Source organism: Miniopterus natalensis, chromosome 4, assembly GCF_054644295.1.
Source record: "Miniopterus natalensis isolate mMinNat1 chromosome 4, mMinNat1.hap1, whole genome shotgun sequence".
In the NCBI taxonomy this organism is placed as follows: Eukaryota; Metazoa; Chordata; class Mammalia; order Chiroptera; family Miniopteridae; genus Miniopterus; species Miniopterus natalensis.
In genome coordinates, this window is record NC_142084.1 from 9,968,619 (window position 1) to 9,981,962 (window position 13,344).

Below are 13,344 nucleotides of genomic sequence, written 5' to 3' on the forward strand. Positions count from 1 at the left end.
CCTTCTCCGATTTCATCCTGCTCACGTGGCCAAATTACATCCCCGGTTAACCCTGATATTCTGCCTGATCTGTGCCTGTGCTCACGTAGCAGAGCATGGTTATGGGGATAATTCTACAACCACAATGTCTGGTCACAATAGTTCTTTACCACAAAACTCAAGAGAGCATAGAGTATAAATATCATTCATACTATATTCCTTAGGCCAATGGCCCTCACGCTGTCTTCTAGAGGACCAATGTCACTCTTTCGTGTCTCCAAACCTCCCCAGACATCTTGCTTTATTTTCAGTCTCATTGAGTGGCTTTACTAGTTGCATTACTGAGGAAAACTGAGGCCTTGTGATGAGAATTTTCACAGACTAGCACCATATGTACTCAACAGAACCTGTACCTGTATCTTCTGCCTTCTGTCTGCTACCTTGGGCAAACTAACTCTCATTTCCTCTCACCCCAAGAACATCTCTTCTGCATGATTACTTTTTCTTCTGCCCTGTATCTTTCAGTCAGAATGCAATAAGCTGCTTTTATCCATATTATAAACATTTTCTTAACTCCACTTTCCCTGCCAGCCAGTGCACCATTTCTTTCTCATTTCTTGCTCCTTACTGGTTCCTCTTACTGGTTTCATTTGTTATTTCTGTGCTGGTACTCTTCTCTTTTCTATTTCTCTAAGTGATCTCATCCAGTCTCATGAATTTTAGTTCCATTTTACATCAGTGGCTCCAAATTTGCATCTCCAGCCATTGTTTGTGAAGGCCAGGTTCTTGGCATGACATCTCCACTCCCAGGTAGTGCTTTCACGCCCTGCTCATGTCCATTTGGGCTTTACACACATCAGTTCATGGGGCTCCACTTCCAACTGCCGGGATCGGCCTATCTTTGCTAAAGGCCTTGCTCTGAATACTCTGCCCATATACATGGCGTCAGAGCTCGGGAAAGCCAGCCCGTCCTGAGGCCTCCCCTCAGTCAATGCTGCCGAGGGTTGGCATGGACAGTGCCAGCTCCCTGCCTTTAGAGCAGGAGGAATCTGACCTGTATGTTTCACGCCACCCTCTGCATCTCACCCTCTGCATGAACTCCGTTTACCCACAGTGGTAACTAACCTGCCAGAAAACAACGTTCACCTAGTCCTTCATTTGCCTGCCTCATGTCCCCAGTATCCCACTGATGTGTCCTACATTTCCCTCCCAAATCAATGCATTTATTCTCCCACAGAACCTCCTCCTGGGGGAACCCAGACAAAGGTAACTATTTAAAGTGTCTCAAGATATTGAGATAATATTGACAGCTCTCAAAATTAACATGTAAAGACCAAATTTTTTATGCTCCCAGATCCCAGGCAGCAGGAGGGAGGAAGGGGAAAGAAGCGCATGGCTCTCCGTCTCAGAACTTTGCCTTAGAAGGTGGACACGTCATTTGAGATGAAGGAAATTCAGACCTTGAGCATCACAAAAGGCCCTCAGTCCCTCCCCGGAGATGCTCTCTGTTACTTACACGTGAGTGATAGCCTGAGCCCAGCTTTTGGCAAACAGCTTGTAATTTTTACTGAAGCTATAAAATTTTTATTTCTTTCGAGTAAATGACATGGGACCTGTTGGTGATGACAAGATTATTTTCTGTGTCTGAGCCAAGCCCTCAAACAGTTATAAACATATCTCTTAATAATTCTCATCCCTAATTATGATTAGCAGACATTTGGTCCTGTCCAAAAAGTCTTTGAAATTTGGTCCTGTCAAAAACATACACACTTGCCCTGGCTGGTGCGGCTCAGTTGGTTCAGCGTCGTTCCATGCAAAGAAAAGTCTCTGGTTCGATTCCCAGTCAGGGCATGTACCCAGGTTGCAGGTTGATGTTTTTCTCTCTCCCTCTCCCTTCCTCTCTCTCTAAAAATCAACAAAAACATATTTTAAAATCACACACACACTTAAGAAATTATCCTTACATTCAAATAGCCCATAATATTTATTTATACTTTTGGGATACAGGATTAAGACATAAAAATGCTTTTCTTTAAAAAAATTTATCTTTATTGTTGAAAGTATTACAAATGTCTACTTTTTCCCCCCATTGATCCCCTCCACCCACATCCACCCCACCCCCAAGCCTTCCCCAGACCAATGTCTGTGTCCATAGGTTATGCGTATAAGCATGTGAGTTATTTGATTAATCTCTTATCATGTTTTATTGGTCCAATGATTGTATTATGGCTGTAATGTCAATAATAAGCCTTCCCGCCTTGGTAGCCTGGTTGGTAATCACGCGTGGGGCCAGGTAGATGGATCAGGGCTTGGATCACGTAAAAGAGTGGGATTCATATTAACTATGCACCAACTGTCTCCATGGATGTTTTGGAGAGAACAAAATATCAAGGACCTTTTGGCATGGACCAAATGTCTCAGTGGACATTTTTGCCAGGACCAAATGTCGGGTAACACTGATGACCATACTGTCAATGCTGGACATGCTGAATATTTGAGGAGACATCTCAAAATAGAAAAATTACCCAGATATAAGGAGTAATTTGGTTGTATCTTAATAGAACTGATTCTGTAAATCTAGACAGAAAAATCACTGGGCCGACAGCGGCAAGTACACCCCAGGGCCCAGATATAACAACATCACTTAGTGCTTATTCGGGTTTGTCCCTAGAATTATTAATCTCTCCTAAAGCAAATAATCTGGGAAGCTTCATAAAAGACAGTGTTATTGAAAACTGTAACCACTTTTGTATGGCCCTACTTCACCTATGGGTGGGAAACATCTCACTGTGAAGGCACAATCCTTTAATCTTAACCTTTCATTTAGAGGACCTTGGAAGTCAGCATCTTCCTAATTTACTTAAGAATCACAAGAGGTCTCACTAACAGTTCTGACTCCTAGACTTCTCCAGTTTAGATTCTGACTCAGTAGGGCTGAGAAGAGGGCCAAAAAATTATATCAAATAGCTGCTACTTCCCCCACCTCTGTCTTATTTTCTCTGGTGCAGAGGGTATTTAGCAGACATATCTGATCACTAATTTTTCTCATGGTACCAATAAGCTAACATCTGAGGTAGGTGGCATCTGTCTAAATCAAATAGACTAGTCTCATCACACCTTGGTTCTCTCATTGCACAAATTCTTTCACGAATTCCCAGGATTTCTATATACTAAAAGTGAGTATTCTAGCCCGGCCGGGCGTGGCTCAGCGGTTGAGCGTCAACCTAGGATCCAGGCAATCGGGGTTCGATTCCCTGTCAGGGCACATGCCCAGGTTGTGGGCTCAATCAATGACTCTCTCATCATTGATGTTTCTATCTCTCTCTCTCCCTCTCCTTTCCTCTCTCTGAAATCAATAAAGATATATTAAAAAAAAAAAAAGTGAGTATTCTAATAAACTCATTACTATTCTCACAGGTTGTCTTGCTGTCCAACTCACAGTAAGGTTTTTTCAATTACTTTAAGAATCACTCTTTATTAGAAAACAGCATATTATTTGTTAAAATTTGGTACTACACTACTTGAAATAGTTTAATGTGGTGGATAAAATCCCTGCAAAGCTTTCAGAGGCACTCATTTTTATAATCCAGCAACAATTATCTATAAATAGCTTTAAGATATCATCACTAGTTTAAATGTACAGAATTGTCCTTATGATGATGTGAGGCTGCATCAAGTTAAAAAGCTTCTGCACAGCAAAAGAAACAACTGGCAAAATGAAAAGGCAACCTACAAAATGGGGGCAAATTTTGTAAACCATATATCTCATAAGAGGTTAATATCTGAAATATATAAAGAACTTATACAACTCAATAATAACAATAAATCCAATTTAAATATGGGTAGGGGATCTGAACAGACATTTTTCTGAAGTAGATATGCAAATGACCAACAGGTACATGAAAGTGTACTGGAAAATCTTCAGGGAAATGACAATCAAAGCCACACGCCTGTGCCTGTTAGAATGGCTGTCATCAAGAAGACAAGTGTTCACGAGGGTGTGAAGAAAAGATCTTTGTATGTTATGGGTGGGAATGTAAGTTGGTACAGCCACGATGGAAAACAGAATGGAGGTTCTTAAAAAAATTAAAAATAGCCTGGCCGGCGTGGCTCAGTGATTGAGCATTAGCCCATGATCCAGGAGATCACAGTTTGTCCTGGTCAGGGCACATGCCCTGGTTGTGGGCTCCCTCCCCAGCAGAGGGCATGCAGGAGGCAGCTGATCAATGACTCATCATTGATGTTTCTCTCTCTCTCTCTCCCTCTCCCTTTCTCTCTCTGAAATCAATAAAAATATATTAAAAAGTAAGTAAAAATAGAACTGCCATCTAATCCAGAAAAATCTCACTTGGTATATATTCAAAGGAAATGAAAACAGAATGTTGAAAAGATATCTATACTCCTATGTTCACTGCATCATTATTCATAATAGCCAAGACATGAAAATAACTGTGTCCTTCAGATGAATGGATAAAGAGGATGTTATATACACAATGGTATATTATTATTATTATTATTATTATTTTAAATATATCTTTATTGATTTCAGAGAGAGGAAGGGAGAGGAAGAGAGAGAGATAGAAACGTCAATGATGAGAGAGTAATTGATCGACTGCAGCCCTCAACCTGGGCATGTGCCCTGACCGGGAATCGAACCCCGATCGCCTGGATCCTAGGTCGAGGCTCAACCGCTGAGCCACACCCGACCAGGCCACAATGGTATATTATTGAACCATGAGAAAGAAGAATATCCTTCCATTTGTGAAAACATATATGGTCCTTGAGAACATTATGTCAAGTGAGAGATGTCAGACAGAGAAAGACAAATACTATATAATATCACTTATATATGAAATCTCAAAAGCTTAATTCATAGAAACAGAGAGTAGAATGGAGGTTATGAGGGGCTGGAGACCCGGGAAAATAAGGATATATTGGTCAAAGGGTGCAAACTTGAAGTCAGAAGATGAAGTTCTCCAGATCTACTGCAGAACATTGTGATTACAGCTAGTAACACTTTCAAGTTGCTAAGAGACTAGCTATTAAATGTTCTCACCACACACACTCAAAACTGATTATGTGACATGGTAGAGGTGTCATCTAATGCTATGGTGTTAATCTCTATGTAAATGTATCAAATTAACATGTTGTACACCTTAAAATCACACAATATTTACATCCATTATATCTCAATAAAAATAACCCCTTCCAAAAGCCAAAGTTGTTTAGGAAATGTAAATTAAAACCCCAATGAGATACTACTCTATACCTAACAGAATGGCTAAAATTATAAAGACTGATCATACCAAGTGTTGGTGAGGGTGTGGAGCAACTGGAACTCCCGGGCACTGCCGGTGGGAATGTAGAGCAGTACATAGCACATTGGAAAAGAATCTGGCAGTCCCTTTAAAAATTAAGAAACTTTAAACCCTATGCACTACCCAGTGTTCCAGCCATTCCACTGCTAGGCATTTACCCAAGTGAAATGTGTGCATATGCTCAAGAAAGACGTGTATATGAATATTCGTGGCAGATTTATTTTACAATATCTACAAACTGGAAACAATGTAAATGTTCACGGACAGGCACATGAATAAGCAAGTCATGGCCTGTCCATACGATGGGTTTTACCCAGCAAAAAACGCAAGGAAGTGCTGACGCACACAACACGGATGGTTCTCAAAATAATTGAGCTGAATGAAAGGCAAACTACAGTACATGGGCTATATTCCATCCATGTAAAATTCTAGAAAAAGCAAAGTAATCTGGAGCGACAACAGATCATCAGCTGCCTGGGGACGGAGGAAGGGAGGGGCAGGTGGGAGCTTTGGGGGGTGATGGATATGTTCACTGTCTTGACCGTGGCGATAGATTCATGGTTGTATACATGTCAACTATCAGACTGTCCACTTTAGTGTATGAAGTTTATTGTACATCAATTATACCTCAGCACAGCTGTTGGGGAAAAATTGTAAAATTTTAGTTTTCATTATTTTTGCTAGTATATATTGACCTTGTATCCTGTGACTCTAATGCATGCCTTTTTAATTTTTGTAATGGCCTTTTAAAATATACGTTTCTTAGGCTACTCTGCAGAGGCCATTTGCTAACAGAGACCATTTTACTTTTCTTTTTCAACCTTAAACTCCCCTAAGCTTCTTTTTTCCTTTCCTTTTCTTTATTGCACTGTCTGAGATCTCATCGTACGGGAAAAATAATCACAGTGACAGCAGGAATTATGCTGTTTGCTGTGTTTCATGATATCCGTCATCAAACTGAGTGTCTACTTACATTTTTAGTCATCAAAATTTTTTTAAATCATGAATAGCTGTCTATTGATCTGGTCATAGGATTTTTCTCTTTTACTCTTTTAATGTAGTAAATCATATTTTTTAGTTTTCAAATGCTGAATCAACCTTGAATTTGGGAAAATCCTACTTAGTAATAAACTTTAAAAAATATTGCTTTATTCAATTTGCTGATATTTTTGTCAATAAATGATATAGCCCTTTTATATAATAGGTTTTCATTAACTACTTGAAAACGTTTTTGTTGCTTTCTAGGCCTTTATTCTATGCTTATGTAGTACAGGCGCTTTTAGGCGTTTTGTATGTAACAGATCATTTAACAATTGCAAGCAGCTATTTTATTTTAATACATTTTTTACAAATGAGTTAAATTACAAGCAGATAATACATGCAATTGTCTAAGGTCCCTCACCTACTGTGCCACAGAGCTAAGATCTGAAGCACAGTTGTCTGGCTATAGATTCTTTTTCTTGTTGCTGTTATTAATACTCTTCCCAGGATATTTTTTTGATTGATTTTCAGAAAGAGTGGAAGGGAGGGAGGGAGAGAGTGAAAGGAGAGAGAAAGAGAGAAAGAAACATCTATGTGAGAGAGACACATCGATTGGCTGCCTCCCGCACGTGCCCAAACTGGGGCGGGGGATTGAACTTGCAACCCAGGTACATGCCCTTGACCGAGAATCGAATCCAGGACCCTTCGGTGCGTGGCCCTAATCACTGAGTCACACAGGCCAGGGCTGGCTCTAGAGTCTTAAGAATAAGCTGTCATTATCATTTTAGGGTTTATGTTCCTTTTTTTGAGACTGGATCACAGAAATTTGAAACAAGCTAAATTTCCAAATGAAGTCCAATTTAAATATTGTGTGAATAAAGCTACACACAGACAGGTGTGTGTATATTTCCATTAACTATGAAAGCTCTGCTTTAGAGAAATAGGAAGATTGATGGGATACTGTCCCAGAGGTTGCTCTGTGGCTCTCGCTCAGTCACGCTCAGCTGTAGCTGCACGTCACTACCTTCTTGGAAACTTAAAAAATACCAGTTACTGGGATCTCCTATAGAAAATGGAACCACAACCTTGGGGAAGAAACACGGGCACAGATAATTTTACAAAGGTCTCCAGGGGCTTCTCCCAGCTATCTATGTTTTAAAACTCCTGAGGTTCCAGACGTACTTGTAAACTGCAGTTTCTGGAATTCTTTTCCTGCCTTATCTCTTGATCCGACACAGCTCCCTTGCTTAGAAAGGTTTCGCGTCTCATCTGTTTTAGAATCTGTAAACACACTTATCATTTTCTCCCCTCCCCATTTATTTGTGCCCATCAGATAAAACTGTCCTCTAAACTTCCCGCTGCAGGAATAGCTTTGATGACCTCTGTGTGCGGCAACTTCCCAGTCCCTGCTGGGACACATGCTCCCTCTGTGTCTTATCTCTCCTGACTTATTTGTTTCCCTACACAACAGTATTCATTTACTTTTATTTTTATTTTTCCCCCATTATTTTGGTAAGAGATCATAAAATACATTTTTATAATACACATAAGAAAAAACACACATTTAAATGAATGAAAGATAAAATGACAAGAGGTGACAGAGTTTAGTGTTTATAAGTGAGGTAAAAAAATAACTAACAATTCAGAGCAGAAATTCAAAGTGTACATAAAAGTTTGAGACCATGCTTTATAATAGTTTATAACAAAACATAAAGTGTTAGGCTTTTAAAGAAATACATCACTCAATAGTTTTTCAAATGATTTCATAACAGATTTTTAGACAGTGTCATATATCACATGAAAAGTAAAAAAGTTAAAAACCTTGGCAAGAAAAGTATTAGTCCACAGCAGCTTGTAAAGTTTCCTTTTTAATAAAAATTCTTCACTGTACATTTGTTCTTGCAACAGGAACAAAAAGAAACTAACATGCCAAGTATATTTGAGGAGCCTGTTAGCTCAAATAGCAAAAATAATTACCTTAAAAAGCCTATAATCTATGAAAATGTGCACCATGCAGTGTAAAACGTGTGAGTATTAAGTCTAAATAAATAAATAAAACATTTAACCCCCAAGTCTCACACAATACCCCCTAAGTCTGCATCTCCTGTTCAAAGCCTCAAGCTTTAAACTAATGTGCATTTTTGCTATTTGAAAAAGTCCTTACCTTCATTCCTAAAAATGTTTCTGTAAATTCCCTTAGAAATTTTTCATTGTGATAGTAACAAGGTATATCCAAAAAAGGACCACAACCTAAAGAAAAGAGTACTGAGGCTAGAGAAAGAATGACCTCTAACCCCTGGAAGACCTCTCTGCTTTGAGACCTGAGGCTCCAAGAAGACAACTTACAATTTCTCACTTAAAAACAAAAGAAACAAAAACCCCATTTTATTATGAATAACTGAATACCTTGATTTCTAGGAAAATGAGACTATTAAATTAAGATTGAGCAAAATCAACTATAATGAGTTTTCTTCCAGTCACTTATGAATGACAGAAGAGAGAGAAATCAGTCGAACATACAAAAGACATAAATACTGCATAATACATAGTGAATAATGGCACACACCCTCTCGCTTTAAAGCATAAAAGTCAATCAGCATATCTGACGCTCTTAAGATGCGTTTATGACATAGCTCAAAACAGCCTCCAGATGGCATGGAAACTGCCCCCAGTTCAGGGCTTCTCCAGGAGTTTGTAGCTGCCAGAGGCGAATGTCAGTAAGAAGCTCACTGAGTGCCTGCATCCGGAGATCCTGCTCTTCCTTGGTGTCAGCAGACAGCCAGTGCTCGGCGACACAGAGCGTGTCCCTGCATTGGCGGCCAAGTCTCTGGGCCATCCTCTCCTTGCGGTTGAACAGTAATTAATTCAAAAGTGTGGGGTCTTGCACAAAATTCTCTGCTGACTGGTTCTCTCTGACAACTGGTACAATTGGCCAGATTTATCCTACCTCTGGGATTGTTCCATTTCTCACGGTCTGGGTAAGTCTATTATTCCAGGCAGAATGCACCACTTTCTGTGCCAGGCACCAAAACCGCTGACATCTTCAAACAGTTAGAAAGCCTCTTCAACTCTTGAATTCACGGGGCATTTTATTTTTAAGTAAATATGACCTTCCAAATGAGATAAAAAGGGCACCTTTTCCTGGAACAAATAACCTAGTAGCTCTCGCTCTTTTACATTATAATTTAAATACACAACAGTATTTAAAATACACTACTCAAACACGGACAAGAGCAAACAAGGCCTCTCCTTTCCTACTGTGGCTTCTTCTTGAGGTGGGTAATTTGGGGCGTAAACGACTGTGGCTTTTCTGCATAGTATTGCTGTCAGGACTGCTCCAGCTCTGGTCCTTCCAGGAATAACTGTCCCTGGTGCTCTGAAGGATAAATTGGGCATTCAAAGCTGCATGTTTTCATAAATGCTGCAGGAGATCGTTCTGAGCTTTTTGTCCCATGTGCATTGTTTCACATGCTTCCTTTTCATTGTTTTGGGTGGGGGAGGAGAAAAGGGAACAATCTTCCCTGATAAAAGTAAAGGAGTTTAGCCCAAGACACAGTGGTTGGAACATCGACCCCCCTGCACCAAAGGGTCACAGGTTCAATTCCCAGTCAAGGGCACGTACCTGGGTTGCAAGTTCCAGCCTAGCCCCAGTTGGGACACCTGCAGGAGGCACCCAGTCCATGTCTCTCTCTCACATCGAGGTTTCTCTCTCTCTCTTTCTCTCTCTCCCTCCCTTCCACTCTCTCTGAGAATCAATCGAAAAAATATACTTGGGTGAAGATTAAAGAAAAACAAAGAAAAAGAAAAGAAAAAGATGTAAAGGAGTTTAACAACTCAGGAGTTGAGGCTGTTCTTTCTCAGTCTGGAAGACCCAGGAAGTGGTCTCTCTTTCTGATTCTGGGCGTTGAATGTTTTATGGGGCTGTGTCACAGACGTTCTGGTTTCTTTACAACTTTCTGCAAGAGTGACTGAGGAGATCAAATGGCTAACTGCTCACTGAATAGCAAAGCCAGCTCTTTCATCACCTGTTGGCACTTCATTTTTCTCCTGGTGAGTACATTTTCCAATCCTGGGTAGAACATTTCTCATATCCTAGAAAATGCAGGCAAGATTTGGTGCCATCAAGGAACAAAATTGGTTGCTCCTTGAATCGGTAAACCAAAATAGAGAATAGTGCAAATGCCCCTTTAAAATTACATTGATGGGTTTAAAAAAATCCCTATATTGTAAAAGGGGAGAAACTGTGTAGTGGATTTGAATGTCCACTGGACACTGGGAGCAGGGAAACGATTCCTTTTCCCACCTCTAGAACCAAAGTACTTGAACAATCCTTGTCTGTTTTGGAGGTCATATTTTCCGATGGAATTCGTTAGAATAATCTCTTTTGGGTCTGATATTTTCAGTGTTCAGGTCTAACTAACATAAAAGACTTATGTCAGGCAAACCCTCACTGATATTTCTAGAAACTGAGAGCTATTTGTTACTTTAATTGTGAGGCAACTGTGTGTACGTTGGAAAAAGCACTGAAATAATCAGTCTTGATGAATCCCCTTTATATCAGAATGATGTTAACAAGTTCATCTATAAAATCTCAGTAACAAAATGATATCTTCAAATGTGGGTGTTGTTGGGTCTAAATAATCCAGTGATTTTGAGGCAAAGTTAGATCTGCTGTAGAAATCAGCGCTGTTCACAGTTTGGCCATTTCACCTTCCTACCCACAGGTGGCTCACTAACGCCACGTCGTTTCCTCACCAAAAGAACTGCATCCATATTTTCTCACAACAGATGTGCAAATATCATTGGAGACACCAAGTTATTCAATGTCTTTTATTTGTGCAGGAACTAAATGGGTTAAGACCTTTGATTTTATGATGCCAGCAAATTACCTGTAACTTATTAGGAAACTGAAAACATTTCATTTTTGTAAATTATCATAAAATGAGCTGTTACTGAAAAATGCTTGCAATACTAATGGTACTTTACAAAGTAAAATCCTAAGTTATTACCCTCTCTGGAGAAAATATAGGAATTCCAACAATCCTGGAGCATGCTTACTCAAGCCTATGTTACACCTCCTTAACCAGCTGTCTAGTACTCTACTATGTGGAAGTACAAGAGATAATTTAATCTTTTCTGTTTCAGCATTTAAATGTTTCTAACTTTTGCAATTATAGGTAATGCATCAGAGAATAAACAACCTTGTGCATATGTATTTTAATTAAGAATTTATTTTTAAGAACAAATTTTGGTTTGCAACAAAAATTGAGAGAAAAGTACAGAGATTTCCCATATACCCCTACATACGCATAGGCTCTTCCATGATCAACATCTGCACCAGAGTGGTACATTTGTTACGAGTGATGAAAACACATCGACTCATCATGTTCACACAAAGTCTATAGTTTACATTACAGTTTACTCTTGGTGTTGGATATTCTATGAGTCTGAACAAATATATAATGATCTATGTTCATCATTACAGTATATATAAAGTATTTTTACTGCCCTAAAAATCCAATGCTCCACCTATTCATCACTCTACCCCCCTATCCCTGGCAACCACTGATCTTTTTACTGTCTCCATAGTTTTCCCTTTTCCAGAATATCATATATTTGGAATTATACAGTATGTAGCCTTTTCAGATTGGCTTCATTCATTTAGTAACATACATTAAATTTCCTTCATGTCTTTTCATGGCTTGATAGCTCGTTTCTTTTTAGGTCTGAGTAACAGTCTATTGGCTGGATATATCACAGTTTATTTATCCATTCACCTACTGATGACCATTTTGATTGCTTCCATGTTTTGGCAATTATGAATAAATCTTCTACAAACATCAGTTGTGCAGGTTTTTTTTTGTTTCTTGTTTGTTTGTTGTTGGTGTTTTTTTTTTTTTTTTTTTTTTTTTTGTGAGCATAAGTTTTTAACTCTTTTGGGTAAATACTAAGGGGTAAGATTATTGGATTGCACGGTAAAGGTCAGTTTAGTTTTGTAATGACTTACCAAACTGTTTTCTAAAGTGGCTGTACTATTATGCATTCTGACCAGCAGTGAAAGAGTTTCTGTTGCTCCATATCCTTGCAAGCATTTGGTATTGTCAGTGTTCTGGATTTTGTCCATTCTAATAGGCGTGTGGTGAATCTCATTTTAAAATTTCATTTCCTTGTTGATGTGTGAGTGGAGCATATTTCCACATGCTTATTTGCCATCTGTATGCCTTTTTGTGTGTGTGAGGTGCCTGTTAAAGACCTTGGCTCATTTTTAACCAAGTTTGTTTTCTTATTTCTGAATTTTAAGAGTTCTTTGTATATTTTGGGTAACAGTCCTTTAACAGATGTGTCTTCTGGAAATATTTTCTCCCATTCTGTGACTTGTCTTCTCATTCTCTGAATACTGTCCTTTGCACTACAGGAGTTTTTAATTTTAATGAAGTCTGGCTTATCAATTACTTCTTCCATGGATCACGCCTTTGGCATTGTATTTAAACTGTATTCGCCATTCCCAAAGTCATCTAAGTTTCTCCTATCTTATCTCCCAGGAGTTTCATAGTTTACATTTTACATTTACATCTGTGATTCATTTTGAGTTAATTTTTATGATGGATATAAGGTCTGTGTTTACATTTATTTTATTGAATGTGGCTATCCAGTTGTTTAGGCACTATATACATATATATTTTTTTTAATAATGTGAGGTAGGGATCCAACTGCGACCTTTTTTTATTTTATTTTATTTTATTTTATTTTATTTTATTTTATTTTATTTTATTTTATTTTTTATTTTATTTTATTTTATTTATTTATTTTTTAATATATCTTTATTGATTTCAGAGAGAAGAAAGGAGAGGGAAAGAGAGAGATAGAAACATCAATGATGAGAGAGTCACTGATCAAGCCCGCAACCCAGGCATGTTCCCTGACCGGGAATTGAACCCCGATCGCCTGGATCCTAGGTCAACGCTCAACTGCTGAGCCACCCCCGGCCGGGTTCAGGCACTATTTTTGAGAAAACTATCTTTGCTTCATTGTATTACCTGTGTTCCTTTGTCAAAAATCAGTTGAC